Consider the following 12,097-nt stretch of genomic DNA (forward strand, 5'->3'; position numbering starts at 1 on the left):
TGGGTCCCTGTTCCGGGAATGGCTTCCCCCCAGGAAGGTGAGGGCATGGGGGGGGTCCAGTGGCAGCCGGTAGTCCCTCAAGAGTATTGCCTCAAGCTGCTGTATTTGGCCCACGACGTCCCCGTTGCGGGCCACCAGGGGATCCGGAGCACCCGGCTGAGGCTGCTCCAACACTTCTACTGGCCGGGAATCTTTACAGCCGTGCAGCGGTACTGCCGGTCCTGTGACTCCTGCCAGAGGGGCGGGAAGGCCCAAGATAGGAGGAAAGCTGCTAGGGGGTCTCTACCCCAGATAGAGGACCCTCTGGGCTTGCTGAGAGAGTTATGGGAGGGGAAGACCCCCCTGGATGGAGCGTCGGGGGTGGAAGACGCCCTGGCTTTCCGGGAAAAGCTCGCTGGACTCATGGGCCCAGCCAGAGAGACCCGGGACAGAGATCAAGAGTAGTGGAAGGGCTGGTACAGCCACCGAAGACGGGCCCGTGCCAGCCCTCAGGGAGCTGTGCAGCAACGGGACAGGGGAGAGCTGGCCCCTGCAGGGCATCACCGCAGCCAACCCGAGCCAAGGGGTGTGCCAATGTCACCACAGAGGCTTTCCCGTGCAGAGGACCCGAACTTCCCTAGGTCACGAGTGGAGTGACCCTGCTCAGTTCGCTCTCGGAGGAGGGAGAACTGTGACGTAGTGGGGGTACCTTGCTGGTTGATATGCTGGGCAGTGGGTTGTGAGTGACCTCCACTGGCTGCTGGCTGCAGCCCGGCCCAGCAGGGCAGGGGATGAGTCATTATGCAAGGGGGCTTCGAACCTGTCTGACCAGTTATCTCCCAGGGAGCGGAACAATGGGAAGAAGGGGAGTGGAGCCCTGGCTGGGGGCAGGGCTGGAAGTGAGGGAGTTAGGTTTCTGGCTGGGATCATGGAGGAAACAGCCTAGGCAACGGGCTGGGATTTAGGGTCCCAGTCTCCCCCATCTCAAGGGGGGCTGAGGCATCCTAGGCCTGCCCTGGAACCAGATTACATCTGTGCTGTGCTGTGTCCTGGAGAAGCAATAAACTCCCTCTGTTCTACTGGCTGGGGGAGTCTGTCCATGCCACTACGGGGGTGCAGGAGGCGGGAAACCCCAACGCACCGTCACAGGGCCCAGGGGGCCAGAGGGGTGCTCATGAATGAGACGGGCTGAAGGCCCTCAAAGATGCCAGCCTGAGGCAGAGGGGTGACCCCCAAGTGAGGGTGGCCCCCCCAAGAAGGGGCCGTTGCACTGGAGGGGCGCTCCACCCAGGACCGATGGGCTAAGGGCGGGCAGGGCCTGTGAGCCGGGCCACCCTGCCATCTGTGCTGCTGGTCTCAGAGCTGGGCGCTGGCCAGTGCTCACTGGCACCAGGTCGCCGTGCCAGGGCTGAGCTCCAGCAGCGCTTTCCAAACGAATGTAACACGGAGGGAGGCAGCAGGGCCCAGGGGCCTGGGGCAGGGTACCCAGGGGGCCCATGGCTGTTGCCTTTGGGCAGTGCCCTCTCTAAGTTCACCAAGGGGGCCGTGTTCCCTATGGCCGGCCCTATGCCCACAGAGGCAGTGACCCAGGCGCAGAGTGAGGCTGGGGGCCGTGTTATGGGGCTGGAGTTGGGGGTCTCACGGGGTGGCTTGGGGTCCCTGGATTGGGCGCTGGGGCTGCCTGGCCAGGCTGCACGGAGGCCAGTGGGGCTGGAGAGTGGGGCAAAGCGAGAGGCTGGGGCTGGGCCAGAGAGGGGCAGCAGTTCTGGGCCCTGTCGCTGTGGGGGAAGGCTGCTACCATGGGGCTGAGAGAGGCACCATTGCCCCATAGCCTCCTCCATTACACAATCCCTGCCACAGCAGATGGGAACCAGGGGCCAGACAGATAAACAAGAGAGAAGTGGGGAGCACAAAGGCACCGCAGCAAGGAAATGAGGGTTTCACAACCCCAACGACAGGAGGGTCCTTGCCAGACACGCAGCTGCCAGCCCTGGGACCGTGGCAGGTGGCCGCTCTCACAGCCCCAAATGGCCACGTGTCACCGTGACTAGCTTGGGTCAGCCCAGGACAGCAGGTCCCAGCTTGTGGCTGCCCCGTGGCTCAGCCCAAGGCCCTCAGCCTGTCCCCTGCACACACGCAGGCTCCGTGCGACCATCCTCGTGCCTCTGCAAGTTGCTAGCTGGTAAGAACACACCTGCCTTCGCTCTCCCGACCCGGACACCCCATCTCGCTCCATCAACCTGTGACAGCGCGTTGGGGGTCCCCTGTCTCCTGCACCCCCGGAATGGCACGAACAGACTCCCCCAGCCAGTAGAACAGAGGTGGTTTATTGCTTCTCCAGGATACAGCACAGCACAGATGTCATCAGGTTACAGGGCAGGCCTAGGATGCCTCAGCCCCCCTTGATATGGGGCAGGGGTCTCGGCTTCTAAACCCCCCAGCCTGTAGCTGAGGCTGCTTCCTCCATGCTCCCAGCCAGCAACTAACCCACCCTCTTCCAGCCCTGCCCCCCAGCCAGGGCAGCATCCACCTTCCTTTGTTCCTCTCCATGGGGGGTAGCTGGTCGGACCGGTTGAGAGATCCCTTTGCATAATGACCCATCCCTGTCCTTCTGGGCTGTGGTACCGGCGGCAGCCAGTGGGGTTACCACAGACCCATAGAAACCAGTAAATTCCCCCCCACTAAGTCACACCCCCCTTCGGCAGCACTTCCCCCGCGAGTCAGGCCGGTGCCAGCCAGGTGCTTCCCAGTGCTCAGCCAGCGCCACAGGGCTTGACATGAGCTGGCACCTGGTTTGCCAGCGCCACGGGGCGCTCGCTCCCACACTGCACCGTGGCTCTGAGCTCCACAGAGACAGGCTCAAAGGGGAACGGGCTGCGACGGACTGGGCCGTGTCTGGGCACGGCTGAGGGCGTCCACTCAGGGCAAATTGCTCAAATCCAGGGCTCCTTACAGCCCCCAGACTGGTGACCTCTCCAAACCGGCCACAAACCAGTCCCACAGAGCGCTTCAGCTGCCTGCCTGAAGCCTCACGAGCAAAACCCCTCTGGCACCCCAGCAATATCCGTGCCCCAGATGGCCCCGGGCCTCATACACAGGTGGGGGGTCCTAGCACCCAATCCCACCTACCCCAAACAAGTTCTGTCCGGTTCCAAGAAACCAGCCACAGATCCCTGGTCAATTTACCCTCTGGATCTTACCCACAAATCACGCTGAGCCAATCCTTTAGAATCTAACAACTAAAGGTTTATTATCACAAGCAAGAAAAGCCTGAGAGTGAGGTTATTAAAGTACAGTACGTTACATGCACCGAATCTCCCAGTTCTCGATGCAGGCTCTAGCAGAGATGTTGCAGCTGCTGGTTTAAAAGTTCTTGTTGCACATCCTAGCATCAGGATGGGTTCACAGGTCTTCCGGGCTCTTCAATCCCTGCAGTGCTGCCTCTGGGATGAAGTGCTGAGCTGAGAACAAAATGGAGTCCCCCACATGGCCTCTTTATCCCTCCTTCCTCGTCTCTCCTTGGCCGCAGCTGGTCACCTGGCCCTCAGCCTCTCTCTGCTGCAGCTCTTAGGCCTCCGCCCTCATGCTTTAGGTGTGTCCTGGGCCCATCGAGTGTCATTGTCCCACAGAGCCTCACTAATTAGCATGTTCATAGGTCAGGCTCTGCCCAATGCTCAGCCACATTCAGAGAAATATTCAGTTTCCACACAGATTACAGATTCCTACCCACACACACACACACACACATTATACACTCACATAAATAGAATACACAGGATCAGCAGACAATAAGTTTCTATTCAATACCTCACATGGCCCCCTTCTATACCATTTTTGGGGCCAACACCCCCACCTATGGGTGCATCAGTGATCTGGCTGCTCCCCTCAAGATCCAGTAACGTGACACCCCCAACGCAAAATTGATGCAGGAAGTGATGCCAGTAACATCACTGAGGGCATCACAGGCCTCCCCATGCTTTGGCTCTGTGTCATCACATGTTCTAACCCAATGTTAGAAACAACAGTACAGAGCTGGATCAGTGTATGAGAACCCAGTTCGCCAAAAATAGGCTTCATTACTGCCAGGTCTGTCATAGCGACAACCATGTCCTTGCATTGTCTTAGAATCCCAAGGTAAAACTTGGTAAGACCCAGAACTAATTGGATCTGCCTTTGTAGCATGATCCTCATGTATGTCAGGTGATTTTGCCCAGAGCTAAATAAATTCACTACTTTCTTCTGACCAGCTCTGGCAACTCTCTGAACCACAATTAACATTGTGTGAATGCAGGTATTCTCATCCCAAATAGTGTAGGCATTTTTGCACTTATCCATGAAAACAAGATGGTGGCGTGCCTCAGTTTCCCTTTTCACACAGGACCTTTTGGCTGGATCCTTTTTTGTCCTGTAAGAAGTTCCTGGACCAGTTACAAGCATTAACCATGAAATATCAACATCACAATGTCCTTTTACGTACAGTCTGTCACTGGACACATGCCCTGACAAGTTACAAGGTGTTTCCATAAGATCAGGCACATCATACATCCTTACAATTCTCTGCAACAATAATCCATTGGTTATAAGAATTAACATCAGTAACAAGAACAATCCTATCTCAGGTGTATACTGAAATTCTCCGTCAGGCCCCTTCTCTGGCCCCACACCATTGCAGTTTTGGCCCTTCAGGCTTAAACTGCAAATCTTCTTGGCCAAAGCAAATCCTGCCCCTCCCCCTTGTCCTCTGGGCTCCAGGCCTGAAACCTCTGGCCTGACCCAGACAAAGGGCTGGCTGGGTGTGACTCCCTGGCTCACAATGGCCCTGGAATTCTCCCCCTTCCCCCACTCAGTGGGGTAACAGCAGTGAGCTGTAGACTCCCAAGTCTCTCCTCTGGCCACCTCCAACCTCTGTTTCCACATGGAACCAGATATCAACCTCCCTGATTGAGTATGAGTGTCCACCGTGTCCAGAGATGGGAGCATAACTGCCATCTCCTGCATCCTAGGGAGAGTGACCACACAACTGTTCTGCTCTGCATACTTGGCTACCCAGCCCTTCTCCTGAATCTGAGACACTAACTTCCCACTCTCCTCCTTCACCTGGGAACAATCCTGTCCCACACACACTGACTTCCCAGCAAGCTGGTCACCCACAGTCACTGGGTTAGCAGCCTGCTCCAGTTCTCTGGATGTTCCTGCCTCATCTGGAACAACCCTCAGTCCCTCCGAGACTTCCCCACAACCCTCCACACTGGATTTGTCTACATCCAAGTGGAGTCACTGCTAATGGACAAATTCTGTCTGTCAGGCACTGCAACAAGTGCCTCACACAAGAAGCTGCTGCTGTTTACAGGCAGAGCTTTCTCCTGAATGCCTTCTCCAAGCCAGGCATCGTCACCTCTCTCAGTTACTGCAAACTGCTTGCTACAAGCACTGCCAGGACTCTCCTCCCTATGAGCTTCCTTAAGCAGCAGTTCACCCTTCCCTGGCTCTGCAGCAGCATTGCCCTGCTGAGCCACAACCAACTCCTCCTGCAATTCCCTTACTCCCTGAGTTATCTCTGGCCCCTCAGGTGGATTCACAGACAATCCCCTCTCAGGCACACACACAGACTCACAAGATACAAGGTCAGAGGCACCTTTTCTCGCTTTGCAGCTGTCTAGATGGCTGTAAACTGCCACCATCATTAGGCTCCAGAGTTAACATGCTCTGATTCCCTCCTTGTGCCTGGGCTAAGGGGTCACCCTGGTCCCACAGAGTCACTCCCCCCTCTTCCAGCCACACAGCAGCATCAAGCACACCATCGGGGTCCCCACTGTCTGGTCTCTGGGGTTCTGGCAAGACACTGCCTAGATCTACCCAAGTCACAGCATCCTCCTCCCCAGCAGACACAAAGTTATAGACACCTCCTTTCTGGGCCTTCTTTGTATCCAGACCCAACTCTGGGACAACAGCCCTGCTCTCGGCCAACACAGGCCATGGGGCACCTTCCTCAGACAAAGGAAGAAACTCTTCCCCACACACGGACAGACAACCAGAGACAGTTTCTCCCTTGTCCCAACACCCCTGGCTAATTACAGGCATACAGCTAGCCACTGGGACAGCTTCCTTCACTTCCCCATAGCTACTTCCACCAGCCATATTGCCAGCTTGCACCCACTGTGCTTCTCCACACAACTCAATTTCAGCTTGTGCAGGTTCAATTTCACAAACCTCACCAGCCACCAACTCCTCAACTAAAACTTCACTCTGGCCAGCCACTCCAGGCTGCCCCAGAGAAACATTTCCCTGATTTCTGGGCTCTTCCTGCCCTGGTTCTGATTCCAGCCTCACCTCTGAGGCAGCAGATGGGCCCTCACCCACAGGCTCACTGCCCCCCTGCACAGACACACAGCCATCTGCCACAGGCACACATGTAGAGACACTTTCCCCTTGGTTACAGTAAGACTGACCTGCTCCAGGAAACTTTCCATACCCACATGCACCCCCTTCCCAAACCTCCCTGCTAGCTACAGGTAACACAAAAGGTTTGCATTCACACATGCTTTGGGGTTGGGTTCTCACATCAGCTGGGCAAAATACGTCTGCCATATCATAAGCACACCGCATACCCACAGAGTTATACATCGAACCTTCAGGAGAATACAGTCTCTCTTGTTCTTTTAGTCTCTTAAGCTGGAGGTCAAGCCTAGCATTTTCCTCCTTGGCTAGGGCCATCTTCTTTGCATGCTCTGCCCTTCTCTCTGCATGTTCTGCCATTCTCATCTCAAGTTTCCGATCCATCTCCTTCTGTCTCTTAGCAATTTCTTCATCTGCCTTCTGTCAGCAGTTTCCTTGGCTTGCTTCTGCTCCCTTTTAGCCACATCTCTGGTTAGTAACAACACTACCAGATCTAGTTTAGAGGCCCCTTTTCCTAAAGGCAATGCCTCTCCCCAAGCACAAATCCTTCAGAGCCTCTCTACTTCGGCTCTCATACTGGTGCTGACTCATTTCAGCTGCCCTTTAACCAACCGCACTCTCAGTACCACAAATCAAATTTAGACAGCGTGGGGTTGTGATCCCAAAGCTCAATTGACCAAGATCTGTGGATCCTGCTGACTACACCACTGTGACGGACCGCGCCGTGTCTGGGCACAACTGCGGGCATCCGCTCAGGGCGAATTGCTCAACTTTGGGGCTCCTTACAGCCCCAAACTGGTGACTTCCCCACACAGGCCACAAACCAGTCTCACAGAGCGCTTCAGCTGCCTGCCTGAAGCCTCCCGAGCAAAACCCCTCCGGCACCCCAGCAATATCCGTGCCCCAGATGGCCCCGGGCCTCATACACAGGTGGGGGGTCCTAGCACCCAATCCCACCTACCCCGAACAAGTTCTGTCCGGTTCCAAGAAACCAGCCACAGATCCCTGGTCAATTTACCCTTTGGACCTTACCCACAAATCACGCTGGGCCAATCCTTTAGCATCTAACAACTAAAGGTTTATTATCACAAGAAAGAAAAGCCTGAGAGTGAGGTTGTTAAAGGATAGTACGTTACATGCACCGAATCTCCCAGTCCTCGATGCAGGCTCTAGCAGAGATGTCATAGCTGCTGGTTTAAAAGTTCTTATTGCACATCCTACGATCAGGATGGGTCCACAGGTCTTCCGGGCTCTTCAATCCCTGCAATGCTGCCTCTGGGATGAAGTGCTGAGCTGAGAACAAGATGGAGTCCCCCACATGGCCTCTTTATCCCTCCTTCCTGGCTTCTCCTTGGCCGCAGCCGGTCACCTGTTCCTCAGCCTCTCTCTGCTGCAGCTCTTAGGCCTCTGCCCTCCTGCTTTAGGTGTGTCCTTGGGCCATCAAGTGTCATTGTCCCACAGGGCCTCACTAAGTAGCCTGTCCATAGATCAGGCTCTGCCCAATGCTCAACCACATTCAGAGAAATATTCAGTTTCCACACAGATTACAGATTCCTACCCACACACAGACATTCTACACTCACATAAATAGCGTACACAGGATCAGCAGACAGTAGCTTCTATTCAATACCCCACATGGCCCCCTTCTATACCATTCTTGGGGCCAACACCCCCACCTATGGGTGCATCAGTGATCTGGCTGCTCCCCTCAAGATCCAGTAATGTGACACTGGCTCAGAGCAACAATCAGACCATGGGGGAACCTTTGCTGGGTCAGGGCCCGTAACCCACAAAAATATTTGTCAGGGGCCATGCACAAGTGAGAAGCAAAAACCAAAACCCACCCAGGTGTGGCCCCCAGGCGAGATGTGGAAGAAGAGACGCTCACCTGGCTCAGGCAACTTGGGGCACCTGGGTCCCCTCGATCTCCAGGTCTGTTGGAGAGGTGGGAGCCAAGGCTCAGGACTTGGCCCAGGGCTGGTAGATTTTGTGGGCTCTGAGGTGGGGGCAGAATTGAGGGGCTCAGTGTGCAGGCAGGGGCTGCTGGGGAGTAGGGCTTGGGAGGGGGAGGGGTATTGAGCAGTGTTGCCTGTAAGCAGCGTGGCCACGCCAACCCACAGCTGTTCAATCAGCCCCGCCCGCTCAGGGCTGGTGCAGGGAACTGCCTGGCTGGGTGGGGCCACGCAGCTTAGAGCAGGGTCACCAGCCAGGAGCTTGGGGCCTCTGGCCGGGATCCTGGCTGGTTTGGACAAGAGGTACCAAGTGCAGCACATCAGCTGCTCCTCCCCCCCGCTGCACCCGCCTGCCCTTTGCCTTGGGGCTGCCCCTTCCCCCACCCCTAGGAGCCTCTTGCTTGCTGGGCTGAGCTGGGGAGGGGGCTGCTGTCAGGGTGCCCCCCCCCCACCCTGTATCCTGTCCCCACAGAGAAGAGGGGGGCACAGCAGGAGTTGGGAGGGAGTTTGCTGGCTGCTTTTGGGAGTGGTTCAGGGCCAGGGCAGGGGTCAGCCCGCCTCAGCCCCACTGCACCCCACCCAGGAGCCAACAGCAGGGCCCAGCTGGAGCCCACATCCTGAACCCCTCCCCCAGTTGTGAACCCCTCCTGCCCCCCAAGTCCCTGCCCAAGCACCCTGCATCCAAACACCCTCCCAGAGCCTGCACCTAGACCCACTCTGCCACCCCAACTGCCTGCCCCAAGCTCAGCTCAGAGCCCCTCCCGCACTACAAAGCCCTTAATCCAAGAGCAGAGCCTGCACCCCACCCCTCTGCCCAGCCTGGTGAAAGGGAGGGAGGGGGAAGGAGTGAGCAGGGGCGGGGCCTCGGAGAAGGGGCGGGAAGGAGGCGGGGCCAGGGGATTTGGGTTTGAGGTAGATCTTGGATCGCACGTCAATTCAAATGGTGACCTCATTCGTAAAAAGCTTGGAGCCCCCTGGCTTAGCGGGACGCTGGTCGTAAGGGAGGCTGGGTGCAGGGACATCAGAGCGGCCAGCCTGGCTCAGAGCAAAGGCCCATCCAGCCCAGTTGGCCAGCAGCAGCCAGTGCCAGATCCCCCAGAGGGAGGGAACAGAGCAGGGAACCATCCAGCGATCCCTCCCCCTGTTGCCTGTTCCCAGCCCCCGAGCCACGGACACCAGGGACACCAGCCCCGCCCACCTGGCTAATAGCCACTGATGGACCCAGCCTCCATGGATCTGTAAGCAGGGTCTGACCCACTGCTTCCAGTGCAGCCAGCTGGAAGGGGGGAGGGATCCGGGCTGTGGTTATGCTCACCCAGTTGTTTAGCCCCGCAGGTTAACCAACCGTTGCAGTGTAAATACAGCTCCTGCGGGAAGGGGGAAGGGTCCAGGGTGCGGCTCTAACTCCAGCTCAGCCAGTGGGATGGCCAGTTGTTGGAATGGAATGTGGGGTCTTGTAACTCAGGTGGCTGTTGTGGGGTCACAGACCTTGTTAACCCTAACTGTAGGAATTGTAAAATATGTCCCCAGCGCTTGTAGGAGTCTCGGCTGCACACGCCTGCCCCTTCCAGACTCACGTGGACTGGATTGAGTGCGGGGGGAGCTGGAGCCGGAGCCAGCAGGCTACATGTCCTCCTGGTGTGAGCTGTGAGACTGGTTCAACCTGTCTCTCCTCCCCCCCATTCTAAGGACAGACCTGAAACAGACTCCGTAAGGGGTCTCTTGGTCTCTTTGTTATTTGGAAATATTATTCCAAGAGCTGGAATCTTTTGGCCAGCCTAGGTGGTGGGCCATGAGCTGAAATCACTGAGGGGACGTCTACACTAGCCCCCTAGATCGATCTAGGGAGGCTAATGAGGGCAACCAGAATTGCAAATCAAGCCCAGGATTTATCCTACTCTTGATTTGCATGTTCCTGGCCGGTCGCCATTTTAGAAATTGACTAGCCCAGAGTAACTGCCCGCGTCTACACGTGGCAGTAAAATGGGATTCCGATTTAAAGCCCGAACTCGAATTAGCTCGTATTCCTCCTGCAATGAGGAGTAACGGTAGTCTGAATTAGGGGCTTCAGTTCGAACTACCTAGCCCGTACCGTGCGTAGCCGCGGGCAGGGAGTCCAAACTACCGGGCATTTAAAAATGGCAGCACCCAGGAACACGCAAGTGTGACGGCGCGTTGGGGTCCCCCGTCTCCTGCACCCCGAAATGGCACAGACAGACTCCACCAGCCAGTAGAATTGAGGGTGGTTTATTGCTCCTCCAGGATACAGCGCAGCACAGATGTAATCTGGTTACAGGAACTGGGACTAAGAGGCCTCAGTGCCCCCTTTGAGATGGGGGGATCCCAGCCCCCTCCCCAGTTCCTTCTTCCCTGCTTTCCAGACAGGAACTAACCCACACTTCTCCAGCCCTGTCCCCCAGCCAGGGCAGCATCCACCTTCCTTTGTTCCTCTCCATGGGGGTCAGCTGGCCAAACCAGTCAGGATACCCTCTTTGCATAGTGACTCATCGCTTGTCTGCTCGGTGGTGCTACAGACAGCAGCCAGAGAGTTAGCAGGTTACCCCCCACTACGTCACAGCAAGTAAAGCATGTTTGAATGACATTTGCAAGTTTGAATGACTATATTAGCCACCTTAGTTCGAACTAGGGAGCTAGTATAGACAGACCCTGAATCTCCCCTGCAGCCCGGGGGCTCTTGTGACAGACCGGGAGAGATCTGGGCGGTGCTGAGGGTGTCTGCTCAGGGTGAATTGCTCAGAACCAGGGCTGTTCACAGCCCCAGACTGGAGACCTTCCCCAACAGGCCACAAACCAGTTGCACCAAGTGCTCCAGCTGCCAGCAGGAAGCCTCACGAGCAAAACCCCTCGGGCACCCCTGTGACGGACCGGGCCGTGTCTGGGCACAGCTGAGAGCATCCGCTCAGGGCGAATTGCTCAAATCCGGGGCTTTTTACAGCCCCCGACTGGTGACCTCTCCAAATAGGCCACAAACCAGTCCCACAGAGCGCTTCAGCTGCCTGCCTGAAGCCTCCCGAGCAAAACCCCTCCAACACCCCAGCAATATCCGTGCCCCAGATGGCTCCGGGCCTCATACACCAGTGGGGGTCCTAGCACCCAATCCCACCTACCCCGAACAAGTCCTGTCCGGTTCCAAGAAACCAGCCACAGATCCCTGGTCAATTTACCCTCTGGACCTTACCCACAAATCATGCTGGGCCAATCCTTTAGAATCTATATCTAAAGGTTTATTACCACAAGAAAGAAAAGCCTGAGAGTAAGGTTGTTAAAGTACAGTACGTTACATGCACCGAATCTCCCAGTTCTCGATGCAGGCTCTAGCAGAGATGTTACAGCTGCTGGTTTAAAAGTTCTTATTGCACATCCTACGATCAGGATGGGTTCACAGGTCTTTCCGGGCTCTTCAATCCCTGCAGTGCTGCCTCTGGGATGAAGTGCTGAGCTGAGAACAAAATGGCATCGACCACATGGCCTCTTTATACCCCCTTCCTGGCCTCTTCTGGTATGCAGCAGGTCACCTGGTCAGAGGCCAATCTCTGTGTTTCCTGCTGGCTGCTCTCAGGTAACAGCCCCCATTCTTTGGGTGTGTCCTTGGGCCATCGAGTGCCATTGTCCCACAGGGCCTGGCTACTCAGCCTGTCCATAGCAATGCTTAACCACATTCATAGAAATATTCAGCTTCCACACAGATTACAGATTCCTACCTACACACACAGACATTATACACTCACATAAACAGTGTACACAGGATC

Source organism: Pelodiscus sinensis, chromosome 6, assembly GCF_052426305.1.
Source record: "Pelodiscus sinensis isolate ZL-2025 chromosome 6, ASM5242630v1, whole genome shotgun sequence".
Lineage (NCBI taxonomy): Eukaryota > Metazoa > Chordata > Testudines > Trionychidae > Pelodiscus > Pelodiscus sinensis.